General features: G+C 43.1%; 1 protein-coding gene across 1 annotated transcript in view; it reads left to right on the top strand.

Annotated features, from left to right (window-relative positions):
* The first annotated feature begins 8079 nt into the window (after positions 1-8079).
* Positions 8080-19677, top strand: part of MYRIP (myosin VIIA and Rab interacting protein) — a 216041-nt gene continuing 204443 nt past the window's right edge. Inside the window, exon 1 of the mRNA XM_054991980.1 lies at positions 8080-8248. The gene's annotated coding sequence lies outside the window, so the exon portion shown is untranslated. The remainder of the gene's footprint in view (positions 8249-19677) is intronic.

Raw genomic sequence — 19677 nt, forward strand, 5'->3', positions numbered from 1 at the left:
GGGCAGTCTTACTCAACAGGTGCATTTTAAAAAAATAATAATCCCCCCCCTAGAATACCATATCAAGTGAAGATCATTGTGTGAGTGCAGTCTCCAGCCTGCTTACAACCATTTGAATTATACCATACCACAGGGCTTTTTCCCAGCTGGAACGGAGTTCTGGCACCTCTTGAAAATGGTCACGTGGCTGGTGGCCCCGCCCCCTGATCTCCAGACAGAGGAGAGTTTAGATTACCCTCTGTGGTGCGGAGGGCAATCTAAACTCTCCTCTGTCTGGAGATGAGCGGGCAGGGCCACCGGCCATGTGACCATTTTTGCCAAGGTCGGTTTAAACTTTAAAAAACTCCCCCTTGTTCCAGCTGACCCAAAATGACATCATTGTGTGGTCCTGAGTTCCACCACCTCTTTTCCCAGAAAAAAAGCTCTGCCACACAATACGAGGTAAAATTGGTCTAGGTTTTTTTTAAAAAAAAATTCTAGATTAGAGTGGTTGCCAACACTAAAAACATTTTTCCTCCCTCCTTTCTCTTTTTGCGTTTTAGACAAGAGCATCAGGAGAATTTTAATATTGGTTTCTAAATGTGTGGGTGTGTTTGTTTTACATAGATATTGTACAATGACCACTGAGGAAGGCCTGAGGGCCGAAACATGTCTGATCGGTCTTTGTGTCGATCATCTGTATATTGAGAATGTTTTAGTTACTTTTAACATATGCATGTAACCTGTAATTTAGGCCTTATGTTTTTAACTACAAGCTTGTATACACTCATAATAAATACTTATTTGGAATACTTTTATTTTAATTTGTAACTTGACCTTGTATTTCCCCCAGCATTTCCATTGCTTTCTTACCCAGCAGCTACTTCTACCACTGACAGAAGGGCAGGGAAGTGAGGGGCCAAGGCACTCACTCCCTGTGCCTGGTTGGCATTTTTTGTAGTTTTTAATAAAGGAGGTGATATGTGATCTGATGGTAGAGATGGTATTTGAAAATACATCCAATATCGTGAAATGAAAATAGAATCCCTGCCTTGTTCATAAATCAATATTTCAGGTTTTTTTGCCATTGCTATAATAAAGCTCCAGAGTAACACTGTTCATTTGATCATGTCATTATCTGCGAATGATTAATGGTTGGATCATTTGCCACAGCAAATGAAACACACACAGACATTGCGTCATATGACCTGTCCAGATGCCATGGAAAACATGCAAGGTTCTAGATGCACCCCCCCCCGAGTGAAGAATCTCTGTGCCACTTTTATTGCCACTGAGAATGCACATTGATGACAGATCTTCTATAGGTGGGCTATTTCTGAGCACTTTTTCTTTTTTCCATCTGTTCCACTGCACAGGTGCTCTACAGGGACTCCGTATTGATATTTGTGAACATAGTTGTTGTGGCAGTTCACCTTACTTTTTAACATTTTCTTCAGGCATGCACTATAGCACCATAGAATTCTACTACACAGCAACATAGAAAAGTGACAATAGATCTCTATAGTGCTATAGCAATTATCATTTTTTTTAACAAGCCTCCCAGCAGCATGGTAGGAAATTGTGCCCATGAGGGGCTGATGGTGGGAAAATAGCACCTCTGTGGGCAGGATCTTTGCAGGGCATGAAATTGTTCCCTGTTCCTTCTAGATAACATGTGTGAATTGCATTCTTTCCCTAAGGATCAGGATAAAGCAGATTTAGGAAAGAGCATACTGAAGACAAAGAAAATGTCACATGGAAGCTTTAAAAAAGGCTCCAGTTCAGAAGCCAAGGTGGAGAAAATGTTCCATGTGGACGCAGCCTCTAAAAAGAGATCCTTGAAAAAATCTAGTACCTCTGGCTGAGGAGGCAAGAGAATCAAGAAATATGTATAGCAGAAAGATGCACGTTTTATTTATTTCTGATTCAACCGCATGAAGAAGCCAAAATATTTGGACTGAAGTTGATTTAATCCAATTTTAGTTATTGAGAATGAATAGAATTTTACTTACTGGTGTTAATTTAAATTCGTTATTCAGCATAACATCCTTGAATATTATAGTACTGTTTCCCAGTTAACTGTAATATTTGACAATCAAGTGGGACTAATCAATTATTAAATTTTAATGTACATTTTTGTAGAATGTTTCATTCTACAATGACATCAGACTCTCCCAACAACCTCCTTGCCTTTCCACTGTTGATGGTTCCAAATATGGAAAAAATATTCCCTATATCCTCTTCTCAGCTTAACAATGACTACAAAGAATAGAACATGCTGAGTAAAACTTGTTAATTGTTTCTATAAGGTGCAACAACTGAGAAAAGTATGGTTAGGTGGTTTTCTTTTTTCCTAAATCCAGTGGCCAGATGTAACACAGAATTTATTGTCCCTAGAAGATAACGTTTCTTTTTTGCTTCTGTCACAACCTTTTCCTGCTGGGGAACACTTGGCTATCTCATAAATCACATTGTGCATTCTACTGCTTCTGGTCTCCCCGCTTGCTAATAACGTAAAGTAAATGTAGTGAAGGAGAAGAGGGCTTTGGGACACAGGGGATAAGAGCTGATTCGCTGCTTATCTCCAGATACTATGCAGTTGGAGATAAGCAAGGGAAGAAGATAAAATTAAAGAAGCCCCAAATCATCTCTTTGGTTCTCCTCCACAAAATAACTATGTCACCTTCTGTTTGTTGCTTTTAATATATCTGCCTAGATATGAGCTGGTGTCCTAGAATACAACTGTCAAACAACTGAAGAAATTAAAAAATTTAACTTGCAACTGGTATATCAAGTCTAACTATATTCCAGTATTGCAAAGCTCCTCAACAAAAACAACGAAGAGGCTTGAGGTACTATAAAGACTTCACCTGCTGGCAGAAAACAGCCACAGAAGGGGACAGGCAAATCTCCCTGGGGAAAGAGTTCCAGAGTTTTGGTGCCAGTACTGAGAAGGCCGTCTCCCAGGTGCCAACCTCCTAATCTCAGAAGGTGGGGGCACTTGAAGCAGGAGCTATGAAGATGACCACCGCAGTTGGGTAGGTTCATAAAGGAGTAGGCAGTCCTTCAGGTATGTTAGTCTCAAGTGTCAGCACCAGCACCCTGAACTGTGCCCAGGAACAATTCGGAAGCCAGTGTAGATGAGCCAGGATTGCAATGATATGTTCTCTATAACCCTCTCCAGTCAGCATCCTGGCTGTAGCCAGGATTCTGTACCAATGGAAGCTTTCAAACACTTCAGAAAGACAGCCCCAAGTAGAGTGCATTGCAGTAATCTAATCTAGATGTAACCAGGGCAAGCACCACAGTGGCCAGATCTTTCCTGCTTAGGAAGTAGCTGTAGTGTAAGCAGTCAGCCCGGCCTTCACCAGTTGTACAGCAGTTTTCATATAGCTGCGAGTAATATTAAAAGTGTACAAGTCTCTGGAGTTTCTGCCGTTGCTACATCCCGCCCGGGAGAACCAGGCATGCAAGGAATGCTGCCCTGGAATGCAGAGTGATTGCCATTTGGATTTACTGCCATTCCAGCCCCACTGGTGCCCAGTGCAATAAAGGCCTCGCAGTCATCCCCACTTAGCACATTCCTTCCCCTCCTTCCATGATGAGATCTCCTGTCCTTGATTGAGGAGCTAATCAAATGACATTCATAAGTATAGACAGTTGTTCCTGGCACAATGTATCCCATCCCTAAAAACACTTAACCTAGCTCCAGTGTACTTCATCAGGAAAACTGTCCTTTTGTGCAGTGCTAGAACTAGTTTTGCATCTGTATTCACACACCCCAGCAACTGCCAATCAAAGTACTCAAGCCTTTTGTCCAGCCCAGGAACTAACGAAGGTAGTTGTGGGTTTTCCGGGCTGTATTGCCGTGGTCTTGGCATTGTAGTTCCTGACGTTTTGCCAGCAGCTGTGGCTGGCATCTTCAGAGGTGTAGCACCAAAAGACAGAGATCTCTCAGTGTCACAGTGTGGAAAAGATGTTGGCAGGTCATTTGTATCTACTCAGGAGGGGTGGGGTTGAGCTAAGTCATCCTGTAAGAGTTTCCCAGGGTGTGGAATGCTAATGGTGGGAGGCTTCACTGTATCCTGAGGAGGTTCTTTTGCATATGGATTGGTGCTTGATGTGCTAATCTTCTCTGCAGGGCTACTGTCGAGTATAGAGTGTTTTGTTAGCCTGGTGTTTTTCAGAACTGGAAACCATGCTCTGTTCATTCTTAAGGTTTCTTCTTTCCTGTTGAAGTTTTGCTTATGCTTGTGAATTTCAATGGCTTCCCTGTGCAGTCTGACAAAGTAGTTGGAAGTGTTGTCCAGTATTTTGGTGTCCTGGAATAAGATACTGTGCCCTGGTTGACGTCAGGAACTACAATGCCAAGACCACGGCAATACAGCCCAGAAAACCCACAACTACCATCGTTCTCCGGCCGTGAAAGCCTTCGACAATACACCAGGAACTAACCATTGGAGTCTTTGTCCTAACTGCTAGGAGGACTCTTCTCCACCTCAGGGCACATTTTACCTACAAAGGTAGACCTCTGGCTCCATTCAAATCGAACACATTTCCGGATCCACAAACGCTGTTCCCTTGAGGTTTGCTCTAAGTCTCTTGCCCTCTTGGCTGAGGATGCTGGACGTTTGAAGCTTCTCTCTCTCCCTCACCGCGGACTGGACCCCTTCTCCAGGATAGGTAGATGTACTTACTCCCTCTCGCTCTATTCCCAATCTCTGGCTACATTTCCTAGGAGACTCTGTGTGTGTGTAATTATTTCCCCCCAGTAATTAGTGTGTATGTGCATGAAGTTCTTGTGTTCAATAAAAGTTATTGTTTAATATTAAGCACTAGACTCGCTTGTTCTATTGTCGGAAGGGACCTGGTATACAAAGGTGACAGATCCCAGTTACCGCCTCTCGTATAACCGTCTTCATTGCTAGCTAATTCCCCCCATAAATCATATTTTGCAAGGAGACCACTTCTGGTAACAGTAGCTGGCTAACCAGTCAACGCTGGTTAAAAGGTACCCCTGGCCACAGCTGCCAGTGGCTTATCATTTTAATGTCAAGTTCAGATGCATTCAAGATAAACACTGTTAATGTAATTTCCAGGTGCTAATTTGGTTTAGCCCAGTACGGCGGAGTTAGTATCTGGAGCCACAGCTGAGAAAGAGGCTGGCTGCTGGGGAGCTTGATAACACTTTACACAATCTTATAACCATGAATAAGGTAATTGGAAACACGTTATATGTAAACAATAGTAACTAAAAGTAGTGTATATGTGTTATAATTAGTGGGTATCAGGACTTTTTTCTGGGAAAACAGGTGGTGGAACTTAGTGGGTTTCCCTGGGAGAAAATGGTCACATGGCTTGTGGACCCGCCCCCTGATCTCCAGACACAGAGGAGTTTCGATTGTCCTTTGCGCCGCTGGAGTGATGCTGAGGGCAATCTAAACTCCCCTCTGTCTGGAGATCAGGGGGCGGGGCCACCAGCCATGTGACCATTTTCAAGAGGTTCTGGAACTCCGTTCCACCACGTTCCAGATGAAAAAAAAGCCCTGGTGGGTATTATTATTGGAATTATATTATTCTGGCAGGGCTGTAATTCCCCAAAGAAGGGGGCAGAAGCTTGGGTTCCAGTTGCTTCAAATTGGAAGGATTGTGGCAAAGGACTCTGTTACTTGATGGGATCCAACAAGCTGAACTTGCTTACCTTCAGTGGTTTCAAGACAGTGTTGGCTGAAAGTTTCTGTTGCACTTGTGAATTTGGTTAAAGAAAAAAAATAGTTGTATTGTTCCAATTGTTAAAGCGTTTGGTGAAAAAAAATTCCTTAACTTATGTTGGGGTGAAAGTTTGCTTCCTAAATTAGCCCCATACAATAGCAATTATATTAACAATTCATAAACAGTAATAATAAGTTAGTAGCACAGTCTTTCTTGATTTGCTAATCTAGTTTAATGCCTGTAGTTTGTAAGAAGCAACCAGCCTCCTTCTTATCGTTACTCTGAGCAGAGCATGCTGTTCTTTTTAGCAAGCCACTCTTCCGAACCTCTCTCTAAAGATGTCGAAGGCAGCTTTCTCCTCTCCCTTATTTGTGAAAATTGGATCCTGCCAAGCGCTAGTAGTCGCCGCTGAATACTGACCTGCTGATAGTCAGCAATAATTTTGCAAATACCAAGGGATGAAAATGCTTATTGTGATTCCCAAGGCATTATTTCTACCATCAATAGTGTCATTTCTAAAATAAAAGGATCAGCAACCAGCGCAATAGCCTAACCCCATATAGCCAATGGGCCTTTGCCCCATTTGATTGTCTTTGCAGGTGACTTCTTGAGATGGGTTTTAGTACATTTTTTCTTTGGTATTTAAAATTGGATTGTGCACTGCTTTGAGCTTTTGAACAGGTTGGGCACTCAGTAAGTGTCCAAAGGTGATACATGGAAAGGATGGAGCTTGAAGAGGGGAGGAAGCTCAGTGTGGGTATAATTCATAGTTCACCTTCAAAAGCTGCCATTTCCTTCAGCAGAATTAACCTCTATAGTTTGGAGTTAAGATTTCCAACCTCCAGGTGCAATAATTATATCTGATATCCAGACTACAGAGATCAGTTTCCCTGCTGAGAATGGCTGCTTTGAAGGGTGGACTTTATGGCATTATACCCTATTGAGGTCCCTCCCCAAATCCCACCATCCCAGGCCCAGCTAGGATTGCCAGCTGCAGGTCAGGAAATTCCTGAAGATTTGAAGGGTGGGGCCTGGGGAAGGCAGAGTTTGGGGAGGGGAGGGACATTGGTGAGGTATAATGCGGTCAAGTATATCTTCTAAAGCAGTGATTTTCTCCAGGGGAACTCATCTCCATGGCCTAGAGGTCAGTTGTCATTCCAGAAAATCTTCAGCCACCACAGGGAGGCTGGCAACCCCCCCCCCCCCCGAATCTCCAGAAATGTCCCAACCCAGAGTCGGGGATCTTAAACTCACTTGTAAGAGAGGCAGTTTGGTGTAGTGGTTGAGTGTGGGACTCTAATCTGGAGAGCCGGGTTTGATTCCCCACTCCTCCACTTGAAGCCAGCTGGGTGACCTTGGGCTAGTCACAGCTCTCTGGAGCTCTCTTAGCCTCACCCACCTCACAGGGTGTTTTATTGTGGGGATAATAACATACTTTGTAAACTGCTCTGAGTGGGCATTAAGCTGTCCTGAAGGGCAGTATATAAATCGCATGTTATTATTGTAGGCAGGGGTCATTTCTTAGAAAAACAGCGGGAGGAACTCATTAGCATAACTCATTAACATATGCCATGCCCCTTGACTGCGTTCCAGCGCATCCCCCCTCGAAATGAGCCCTGATTGTAGGAGAATCTATGCCTTACCTGGGGGGGGGGGGTGACAACCCTAAGAAATGCAGTTCTCATAAATACAGGCAGGCTGACTCTTACCTGGAGCAAAGGCTCGGCTCAAACCTAAAAGCGAGACTAGATCCTTTGCACGGAAGCTCTTTTCTCTCACCCAGCTGTGCTTGCAACCCCTGCCAAGAGGACAGGAACGGCACTCTGCTCATGTCCCATTGCCCAGTCCTTCCTGTTCTACATCTCAGGGCATGCCAACCTATTTGTAACGCTCAAGGCGAGGAGGCGCCCTGGTTTCATTTAAACCCCACCCCTTCTTAAGGACACAGCGCGCGCCGGGCAGCGCCTGAAGGGCAGGCTGGCCAGCCGCTAAATGCCGCCCCCCCCCCACCCCGGCCTGGCTTTGCAAAGCTGCAGCGTGTGCGCCACTGGACAGGCGAGCGCGCGCCACGGCCTTCTATTTCTAGTGCGCGTGCGCGCTTGCTCCTCCAGCCTCCTGCCTTTTGGAAAAGCGGAGCGAGAGCCCTCGCGGCTTGCGCGAGAGATCCAAAGAGCGCGCGAGTGCCTGGGCTGGCGGCTTGTCCCTCGCCCAGCCCGCTCGGTTCCCTCAGGAGTCGCGGCTTGATCCTGATTGGGTGGTTGCAGTCCCAGCTAGGTGAGGGGCGACAGGCGCGGAAAGGGGACGGCAGGAGGAGCAGCAGCAGCCCGGGGCGCCGCCGCCGCCGCCCTCGCCTTGCTGGAGGTGGCTCGCTACGGAGGACCTGACCAGACCGAGGCGGTCGCGAGCTGGCTCCTCTCCCTGCAGCTGCCCGGAAGGGTCGCTCGCCTGGCCGGTCTCCTTTTGGGACACTTGCTGAAGCGCGGGAGGGCTCCGGTGGCCGGGCTCTCCGACTCCTCTGCGGTCCGGGGCGCCCGAGACGCCGCGGCAAAGGCTGGAGGTGGGCTTCTTCGCGAGTTGTTTGGCTGCCGGAGAATGCCCGCCGGCGCAGGCTGCCTTGCCGCTCCCTCTTCCTGCCGGGCGGGGAGGAGAGGCTCCGAAGGGCTCGCAGACCCGGCCGGCCAGCGCTGGGAGCGTGGCCGAAGGAATCGGGGCGGGAGCGGGGGGGCTGGCGAAGTTGCGCGCAGCTTCCATTTTGGTGCATCTCTCGCTCTGGCATGATTCGGAGTGCGAGTAATGACAGCTGCCCACCTCGGCGCTCGATGCGGTGCCTGCTGCAGGGGAGGGGGGACGGGCGTGTGTCGGAGGGGGGAGGCAAGGGCTCGCCGGCTTGCACGCGGCCGGGAATCCAGTAGCGCCCAAGAGACCAACTAGGCTCTAGGCGGTGAGCTGTCGTCAGAGCTCCCTTAGAAGGCTCCTTACCCTGGCGATCTAGTTGGTCTCTAAGGCGCTTCTGGACCCGAATCTTGCTCTTCTACCGCAGACCAGCACGGCCACCCATTGCTTTTTCGGAGCTCGAAGTGGCCCTTCCTGTCCCAGGTTTGGGGGCTAGGTCTGGCAGGGATCTCGCTAGCTTGAACACTGTGCTTGGAGGAAAAGTGGGATGGGATGCAGGAGAGAAGCCGCAGCTCATCTTTTCCCACTTCTTTGCCAGTGAGCGGTGTTTTGGCCTCAGTTCAGCACCTTTCCCTTCCCAGCCCTTGCAGGTAAATCTTCTGCCTGGTGTGCTGAATAACATCGAAACTTGCAGTAGAAATAACCAAGAAGGTAGATTTAGGGGAGAGAGAGATCTGAGAGCTGACCAGAGGAAGAAAGGAAGATGAGAGGTTAAAGACTGACAAAGAGAAAGGGTGGGGATTGCTTTGAAGATATTCAGCCCACTCTTAGGCATAGTAATATGAGATCAATAGGGTTACAAACTCTCGGGCATGGGAATGCAGCCTTATGCTAAAATCTCTTAGCCCTAAAGGTCATGGTTAAAACACATTACTTTAGATAATATATTGTGTCACTGGTTAGATATTGTATCTGTCCCCCCCCCCCTTCTTGCCTTTATGTGTGTTGTTGGCTCAGTCTGAGGTTTGCACATCTGTGTTTGTGTGCCATTGCTCTGAGCCAAAGATCAAATACTCCCGAGGGCATAGTAAAGTTGGTTTTGTGGCAGTATTTGACACCATTGAAAAGAAAGTAGGCTGTATAACACATTCAAAAATGACAAATCCTCCACACTTAAAGGCTGCTGTTTTATTTGTGAAAAAGCCCTTACCCCTGTCGAGTGCTGCTTGGTGCCATTGTGCCACTAATTTGATTTACTTACATGAAGGTGCTAATGAGTTTTATTTAGTCTGGATTCATGGCCTGATGCTTGGATAGCTTGGCAGTTTTACTGAAACATCCTTACCCAACTACAAATAATTGCTGTTACAATTTTTAAATTAAAAAGCAGCACAATATTTTCTTTTGTGTTAACGTCTTAAGGATTTTGGTAACTATAATGTACTGTGTCGCTGCATTATTTTGCTAGCAGATTATGAAAAAGTCACTCCTCAAAAGCTCTGGAGAAGCATGTGTTTCTATAACTTAAGGACAGCCAGTGCATTGTAATTATGGAAGAAATACCATCTGGTTGAAGTTAACTTGTCTTTGGCAAATTAATTAAAGAGAACAGAGTCTCTATGCTGAAGTGTATTTTTAAATTACTGTAAGCAAACTGGAACATAAAAGGAAGCAAAACACTTCAAAATGTGGCTGGCCTCTTAAGTGTATCCTAGGAAATATAATTGTGCCTGAGGCAATGGTATTTTTTTTTTTTAAAAAAATTTTTATTGGGTTAGAACATTTTTATTTTCACATTACAATCAATTTTCCCCTAATTTTTCGTTTCTAACCCCCTCCCTTTCCCCCCCTTTTGTTGACTTCCAACAGCTTTCCCACCCTCTGTCCCTTTTCCCTTACTTCTATTAAGTTCCTCTGTCTAAAACAGATATACATTCTCCATTATATTAAGCAGTACATCTATAACTCCTTTACTTATTATACACCCAAATTATACGTCTTTAGATAAACAATTTATCCCATTTTCCAGTTTTGAATATTTCTATATTAACCTATATATCATAAACCATAAAAATTTCCCACATTTAAATCAAACAATTTGATTTGTTCTCTATATATTACTCATTTCAACTTTTTATGGTAATTCTATATAACTCCTCACATAATCAATCAATTTAACTCTTCTATACATTCAGTTTGGTGTATATAAATCTTATCAAAGAAAGAAAACATTGTTAGTTACTCAATCCTCATATTTAAACCTTATCATTAATTATTCTCTATCAATGTTCTATCAGTTAACCTATACATGTTTATATATATATCAATCTATTAATCTTACTGCTTATAAATTCCCATTTCTCTTCCTCCCCCGGTAAAGTCACCCCTCTCTTTTATACTTTTATTATACTTCAGTAGTTCTCAAACTGCCACAGTTTTCCTCCCACCTCCCATTTCTTCTCCAGATATTGTTTCAGCTTCTCCCAGTCTGTGTTAAACTGCCCTGAGTCCAGATCTCTCAGTTTTCTTGTCATCTTATCCACCTGAGGCAATGGTATTGATGAATATCTTGTGTGTGCGTTTAAAACAAACCTGCGCTTCTTTCCCTTTCCAGACCGGTTGTCAGATTTGTAGTGGAGAAGCTAAGGACCCTTATTTCAACAGAAGCTCTTGATTGATAGCCTGATTCTGTTAATGTGGACTGCTTTTATTCCATTTATTTCAGTGCATGTGCTAAGCTCAAACATTTGGATGTGATGGCCGAATTTGTCATGCATTTGCTACACATCACTATTATTGTTCTGAAAATGCTCTGTTACATACTAGAAGAGCAATTAGGACTTGAAACCTAATAACCACTCTGAACATCTATTAAGTCTTAGCAAGTTTGCTCATTATTCTTAAGTTTCTGATTTCTCTGTGACCCCTTTCAAGCTTCAAAAGTACATGCTTGTTTAATTCAATAGGAACAGACAAACATAAAGTGGGAACAATTCATCTATATGTGCTTTCTGCTAATAACCTCTGTTTTCCTTTAAATGCCTGCCATTGGACCACAGTAAAGTCACTGAATTTGTTCTTGAATACCTAGATCCATCCAAAATGTTCAGATTTCCTGTAGGTCCTTACTAATGGTGAATATATCAAAGGAAAACCTAAGGAGAAAGCAGCAGTTAGTTTTGCTGACTTTAATGATGATTGTAATGCATACTTGACAGAGAGAGTTGCTCCCTGAGACATGTTTGCACAGATGGGAGCCATGCTGGAGATTGAGGTTCTTGGTGCATTGGCTTCCACTTCATACTGGATTGCCTGGAAATATGAACAGAACCATTCATTACAATATAGTGAAAATGGGGCAAAGGAAGCATTGCCCTTCTATCTACCTTTTATGCATCATTCCCCCTCATAAACCTTCAAGTAAATGATTTGATAACAACTAGTTAGTATAGACTTTGAGTAACTTGTGGTGATTAAATTTTGAAAGGTTCTCCTTCGTACAGTTATATGCAGAGAAGCTGTTTCCACACCCTAGCATTGTATAATGCTCTTTTAAGAATTTTTATTTATAAAGGGTGAAGAAGAACAGAATAGACGTGCATGACTGACATAGAAAAACTGGTATATTTAATACACTGTTGCTCAAAGAGCAGTGGAAACATGACTCCCAAATTTCTGCCAACAGCAAAATTTAAGCACATTCAAATGAGTAATTGCTGGTTATAAACCACAGCCTTTAAAACGGATGTCAGATTAGGGGTGGGAGGGAACACATTCAGGTTTGGAATATAGACTTGGAGGAAGAAATGTGCAGATATTGCACTGAGGCTAAGTGGGTGGCAGAAAATGAAGGCTGACAATGATAACTCTTTAAAGAGAAGAAAGGGGTTAGTTGCACAGATGGACTAATGGAGATAAGTCAGTTAGATATCAGACTAGAACTGGAAACAGCCAAGTTCAGATCCCTGGGATGATTTTAGACTAGTTAGTCCCTCTCTGCTCGGTTTGAGGTTAAAATAAGAGCTACGTATGCTGTTCTGAACTCCTTGGAGAAAGACTAAGCATAGGATTGATAAATGTAGGATATTTTCTAATTGTATTCCAACATTTTCAGTTTACCAAATGTTACACGTCATTAGTAAAAGTTGTTTCATGAATTCATGTGGCATAAATAGCTATGGGGAAAGTCCAAATGTCAGAGTAGAGCTTTGTGTGTGAAGGTCCCTCATTCATTCTCTTTAAAAGATCTTGGGGCTGGGAAAAGGACCCTGCCTGAAACTTTGAAGAGCTAGTAGGAAGTGCTGGATTATGTGGACCAATGATCTGACTTGGTATAAGATAACTTTATATATTCAATGAAATACAGGCTTTATACTGATTCTTGTGTTAATGTATTTGAATATTTAAATTTAAAAATGTAGTATTTGTTGTAGAGGATAATAGTATTACAGTGTCTGCTGCATAAAGGCTAGTTTACAGAAATAATTTTGGGGGGCTCTGGGCCCATGCTTGGGGTTTTAATGAACAATGAAGTGAAGCCTTCAAGCACAAATCCTTGGCTTCGTCTCACAAAGCCCCCACAAGAAAATCTGGGAATGTTATACACCAAATAATTGCAAGCTATGGCAATGCTTCCTTATTATGAAGATAGAAACTTATCCTCAGCAATAACAAAATTGCTTGCTTGAACTGACTTAAGACACTGCTAGTAGGAGCAATACTATCTTTCCTTTATCAAGGCTGCTACAATGAAGGTTACCAGGATGAATGCTCCTTCCATTGTTGGCTATGGCTAATAGCTAGCAGAAAATGTACTCGCTTTCTTTTAGGTGACCTAGATACCAAGCGCTTAATAGCATCCTAAAGACAAAGTATGACAGTAGAAAGCAAATGAACTGTTAAGCATTAAGGTGTTTCATTGAATCTGTTTACGTAAGACAGCTGACATGTTCTTCATGTGTTGAGAAATGCAATGTTAGCTGGGAACTGTAGTTCTGAAAGGCAGAGCTGACAGAGATTTCTCCGGAAGGGACGGATTCTGTCACAGCCCTCTGCTGCCTCTGGCGTGCTGGGCTATCTCCCCTTCCAGAGCTTTTACCTTGCCACTCTCACTGCTTAAAACTTTGAATTAAGTGAGTCTTGGCAGAGCAAAGGCTCCAGAAGACGAGATGCCAGAGGTAGCAGAGAGCTCTGAGAGAATCTTTCCCCTCCGGAGCGATCTCGGCTGGCTCTGTCTTTCAAAACTATGCTTCCCAGCTAACATTTTGTCTCCTGAAGCTTGATGAACACACACCTAGGCATCTCTTGTAGAGAGACTCATACTGCAATTCAGTTGCTTTTTTGGAAATTTTGAAACCATGGGGGGGAAAGGTGCATTTCTTGGGCAGGGGCATGCTTTGGGGAAAACTGAAATATATGCAATGCATTCTTATCAATCGTAATCCTGCTTTAATACTTAAAATGAAATGTATCATGCATTAATTAATTAGCACATTTAATTGTACTCTTGCAAGGGTATAAAAACCTTAGTTTTATTTGCATTCATTAAAAATATATGCAGTATGTTAGACATGGAGCAGTAAATATAAATGAAGGCTATCTAGATCTTTATTTAGACCTTGGCATTTTTTTCAGAAATAGAAAAAACCCTTGTATTTTTAGAGAGAAGATTCAGAATATAAACATTCTTATATAGTAAACTCTTGCCATTCAGGGGCAATTCATACCTAAGATTACCATGAATGGTGAAATCCACAAATACTACCAGTTGTTCTGATACTAGGAAGCAGACAAAACAAAAGTCTTCCCCTGGTGGTGGAAGACAATGAGAGGGAGGATCCTGTGGGACGGGAGGGAGGTCCCAAGAGGGCCCTTTCTCGAGTTGCCACCCATCAAGTGGGGGCAACTGAAGTAGGGCCTATGATGTGGAGCTGAGAAACATACTTTGTAAACTGCTCTGAGTGGGCAGTAAGTTGTCCTGAAGGGCGGTATATAAATCGACGATGATGATGATTATAACATTCAATTTGTATACCGCCCTTCAGGACAACTGAATGCCCACTCAAAGCGTTTTACAAAGTATGTCATTATTATTCCCACAACAATCACCCTGTGAGGTGGGTGGGGCTGAGAGAGATCTGGAAGAGCTGTGACTGACCCAAGGTCACCCAGCTGGCTTCAAGTGGAGGAGTGGGGAATCAAACCCGGTTCTCCAGATCAGAGTCCCATGCTCTTAACCACTACACCAATATAATATAATAATATAATATAAATAGTTAAATGTAGTCAATTTTATTTGTTCATTTTTTTACAAATATTATAAAAATGCATGAAATAATGGAACAAGCGTTAAGTTTTATTTCAGACTGGAGCTGTATCATTAGAGAATCCATTTAACAAGTGGGGGCGGCTATGGCTGAAATTTTTCAATATACTTGGGTATTTTGTAAAGGTCAACAGTTAATGAAATACATCACACTAAAGAGCACATACAAACAAGATCTGTTTAGCAATTGTCAGAGACTGATTCCATGCATTTTGTTTTCATTGTTCCTGCCCTCCAAAAGGGGGAACAATGATATTTCATTACCCTTATAGCCTTCTCCTTTGTTTAGTATGAGAACTTGTCTATTTGCTTGTTATGTAGAGAATGACTATATTCTTCGTATTTAGTATTTAACAGGGTAAATATCTTATGTGGAATGCTTCAATTTATGAATTGAAACTGGCTCCCAACTTCATCCCCAGAGGTTACACAGTTCCCTGTTGAGTGAATATTTTGTAAATAAGCCATAGGTAGAGTAAATAAACACTGAAGGGGTTCAGTTCCTCTTTTTCCTAGAGAGTTTACTTCAGCTTACCAGGTTTCACTGGAACCTGTTACTGCAACCAACAGGATCCTTACAAAGATTCGAGGTTGCTCTTTCAACACAGTCTTCTGTTCCCAGAACTTAAGTTTGACCTTTTGGGCCCCTAATGGGATGCTTATTTGATTTAATAAAACAAGCTTTCTTCCCTGTCCTGACCCCAAATCCTTCCTAAAAACCAAATAAAATCCTGGCTAAACTTGTCCAGAATCTCAAATCTCTATATGTGGAGAGCAGGGGGTTTCCCTCCCTTTTTAAAATGAGGCTTGCGCATGCCTCTCATCTAGTGGAGTTCCATGATTGGCTGACAAAGGCTTGGATTTGCGTGAGGCCAAAACCACAGGGATTGGTTCAGAGCCTTGGAAGGGGGGCTTTTGAGGGGGGTGCTTGAGACAGTGTGGAGGAATCCAACTGGTGCACTCAGAGCTACCTGCATTGCTTCCAATGTTTGTGGTTGAAATTTTGAATAAGAAAACATGCATATATTCAAGATCTGGTATATGCAAATAGAACATTTCATTTTTAAGGGAGACAGGTTTGTTTGTATCAAAACTGGAAAATACTTATGTTTATCTATGCAGATAAAATGGTGACCATACATATCGGATCATCATGGATAGTGCTTCTAGTAGATGTAGTTGGATATCCTAAATGTAATGAACGAAAAGGTCTTTTACTGTAATCACACTCAGTTGTTTAATTGGAAAACATTGCAATGAAATTTGTAAATCTGCTGAGTAGTTTAAAAATTTGATTGCGTAGTACTTCTGAAACTGATCAGGTTTTCTCAATCATATCAGTTTGTCTGATCATTAGTCACCGATATCAGAGCAATGCTATGACTTGCACATCATTGGCACATAAGCGAGTTGACAGATTTGTGCTGTAGTTTCTTGAGGGTACTCTTTTACTTTATTATCAAGGCCAGATGTTAATATAATGTTGAACAGGAGAAATAAGTTTAGCCAGCTTTCTAATGATAAAGTACAGCTGATGCAGTGGAAACAAGTTTTAACTTGTTAAATGCTATAAGAGCATTCAAGAAATATCCCTTCAGCTTCAGAATTATTATGCAGTAATATGTACAAGGACCAATAGCCGAGTTGTCGGTGAACACTGTAGTATTTTTCCTGGCATACGATTTTGGGGTGTGTCACTTCCTTTAGGTAGATGGCTGCGTCAAGAGACCAATGAATGATGAATGGCCAAGGATTGCACCTATCATCTTGGGATGACTTTTTGGGCTTGTTATCCTTATTTTATATTAGGAATAGACTTTGACAAAATAGGAATTCCAGTATGAATTGGCTAAGATTTGTTTTCCCATTATCTGTAGTAGGTTTTATCATGGATGACAGCAGGGAGGGGGATGACATTTATTGAGGTTTATCCATGGTTGTAGAGACACCATGCCTGGGAACTCTCAACCTGTTCAGATAGGCATATGGGATCTCTTTGCTATCCTAGCACCTCTCTATTGACTGAGCAGGTTCTGGCAGGCTGTTGCTACTGGAAACCAAGACCCAGATTGGCAAAGATCCTTTTGATAAATAAATCATTATGTAGGCCCCAGAAACCTAATTAAAGGATTCCATGTTTGGACCATTAGCAGAGTCTATCGTGTGGCATAGGAAGTGTAATTATAGGTGGTTGTGAGCTCGTTCTGCTGGCTAGTATGTGTGCAGGAATGAAAATAATAAAAGCATACACTTGGTTTATATTTAGGAAAGAAATAAGAATTCTTTATTGAAGGAACTCCATACTCTGATTGGAAAGTAGGAGAGATAGATCCTAACTACCTGTCTAGTCTAAGGATGGGCATGGATGGCAGGGCAAAGCCTGCATCTGTGCTGCCAAGATGGAGGGAGGAGAAGGAGAAGGGTGTTGCCTGGAACAAAGCCAGGAAGAGAAGGAGAGAGAGGGAGGAAGTCAGGAGGAGGAAATCCTGTGAATAGCAATCTGCATATTAAAGGACAGTCAGAGCAGTAAACAATAGTAAACAGAGTGCCCTGACTTCTCTATCTTTCTAACTCTTTGATTTGTTCCCCTCTGAAACCTGAGAAGAGGGACAACGCTGGATCCTCTTCCAACACCTTTTACACATGTGGGAGGGATCACTGAAAAGGAGTTGTCCCTTATTTGTGTGGGTGTGTGTGACTGGCAGGGAGTGTGACCATGTGACAGATGCAGAGAAGTTAGCCGTGTTAGTCTGTGGTAGCAAAATCAAAAAGAGTCCAGTAGCACCTTTAAGACTAACCAATTTTATTTTAGCATAAGCTTTCGAGAATCAAGTTCTCTTCGTCAGATGCCTGATACAGAGACTGGTCAAACACAGAAGAGCAAGAGAGGGAAGAGGCAATTAGGGGGGGAGGGGGAGGAAGCAATCAAAACATTCCTTTGCTAGTATATGTAAACATCTCCTTTTGGTGTGTGTATCAGTTGGCTTCAAAGGAGTTTGCCCTGTTAGTTTGTAGAAGCCAAACAGCTAGACCATCCAATTCCAATGCAGTATGGGCCTTCGGTAACCACAACTCTCCCTGCCAGATGCATCTGACAAAGAGATCTGTGGTTCCCGAAAGCCCACGCCAGGTACCACTGAGCTCCCCCAGACCCCACCTCTGTAAAGGAAATCTGTTACCTGTGGTAATGTGATAACCATTCATAGTCCCTATTCAGTCCCAGCTTGACAGAGTCAAATTTGCATATGAATTCCAGTTCAGCAGCCTCCCGTTGGATTTTGTTTTTGAAAGGTTTCTGTTGAACTGCAGTGACCTTTAAGTCTTTGATGGAATGTCCTGGTAGATTGAAGTGTTCTCCCACTGGTTTCTGGACGTTTCCATTTCTAATGTCAGATTTGTGTCCATTTATTCTTTTGCGTAGAGGTTGGCTGGTTTGTCCAATGTACAGAGCAGAAGGACATTGTTGGCACATGAGGGCATATATCAGATTGGAGGATGAGCAGCTGTAAGAGCCAGAGACAGTGTAGTTGATGCCATTGGGTCCTGTAATTGTATTCCCTGGGTAGATATAGGGGCAGAGCTGGCATCTGGGTCTGTTGCAGGGCCTGGTACCTGTGCTGGTGACTCTGCTGGCCGATTCATGGTTGTGAGTGAGAAGTCGTTTAAGGTTGGGGGGCTGTCTGTAGGCAAGGAAAGGTGACAGATGTGACAGATGGCGTCCTCTTTACACAAACACCCATTTGAATCTCCCAGTTGGGAGGGGGAATTGGATGCTCAGGTTTTGAACATTCTAAGTTAGTCTAGCTGTCCTTCTCTGTTTTATTTCTTTTATTAGTCTGCCCCCTAGTCCTATAACCTCTAGAATTTTGCCAGTAGAATAAAGCTTGTAATTGGTTTAAGAGAAAGTGATTATCTAGATACCTGCCTGTGTACTCAGTGGCTCATGTTACTGTAGCAGCCCTGATTTGGATGCACTTCCTGGCACCACGCTGGAGAGGGGGCAGGATCAGGAGGTGGTAGTGGCCTATTAAAGTGAAAGGCTATGAACCCTACTTAAGAGGGAGTTGAGGAACAGTGAAGGCTTCCTGTGAGGGCGTGTAGGTTCCTTCACCAAAAAGGCTTCCTCCCTAGCTTCTGAGCAGGGCTAGGCCTGAGCGAGGGTGATCTGTCGGGTGCAGGGGCAGAAAGGTCACAGGTTTGACCTGAGCAAACTATATTTTGCTGAGTCATCTGGAGGTAATTGACCTGCAGCACCTATATGCACCTACTATGGCGCATCTGCTTTCTTTCTGTGGCATTTCTTTGCACTAGTCTTATTTCCTTGTGATGGCTAGGATGGTTTTGCCTCATTTGCAAAAGGCTAGACTTTTATACCCTTTCAGCTCTAGGAATCTATGATGATTGTTGTTCATATATTTAGATGGCATTTGCATTAATAGAAAAGAGTATCAGCTGTAGAATGCAATTTCCCATTGTTCTCAATTATAACAGACATGTTAGGAGGACTTGCTGCCTTCGAACTGGCAACCTGAGATGAGCAATAATTGCTTCTTTTGCTATGGGTATCATGTTATTTTGTCTAAGAATGAAGTCTGTAGAATGCTGGGTTGTATCCACTGAGCTTTTCTGCTGATAGGAAAAAAAGGAGTACCCAAAAGGGCTATGTTGAGAATCATTGGATATGATCATGTGCAAAAGCCATGTGGGATGGTGCTGTAGTGTGGAGGGAAACTAGGCAGGCCTCAGGGAAAATCTGGCTGCATCCCACCCATTCCTTTTAGTTCCACTCTCCCCCATATCTACTGAAGTCGTTTACTTTTCCAGACTTGGGCTACTAGTAAATAGTTCTGGTCACCAGTGTCCAAGAATAATCATTTATTTAAATACCATACAAACTTCTAACTCCTCCCATCCCTCTGATCCCACACCAAACATTAAAAAGTCACGATAGATTCAGTTTTATTTCATAAATGGCCTTGATTAATGGGCTTTTCAGCCCAGACATGCCTCCAGTACTTGGTTCTTGGTATTCTCTATTTATGTTACCA

The sequence above is a fragment of the Eublepharis macularius genome, chromosome 11 (genome assembly GCF_028583425.1).
Source record: "Eublepharis macularius isolate TG4126 chromosome 11, MPM_Emac_v1.0, whole genome shotgun sequence".
Classification (NCBI taxonomy): domain Eukaryota; kingdom Metazoa; phylum Chordata; class Lepidosauria; order Squamata; family Eublepharidae; genus Eublepharis; species Eublepharis macularius.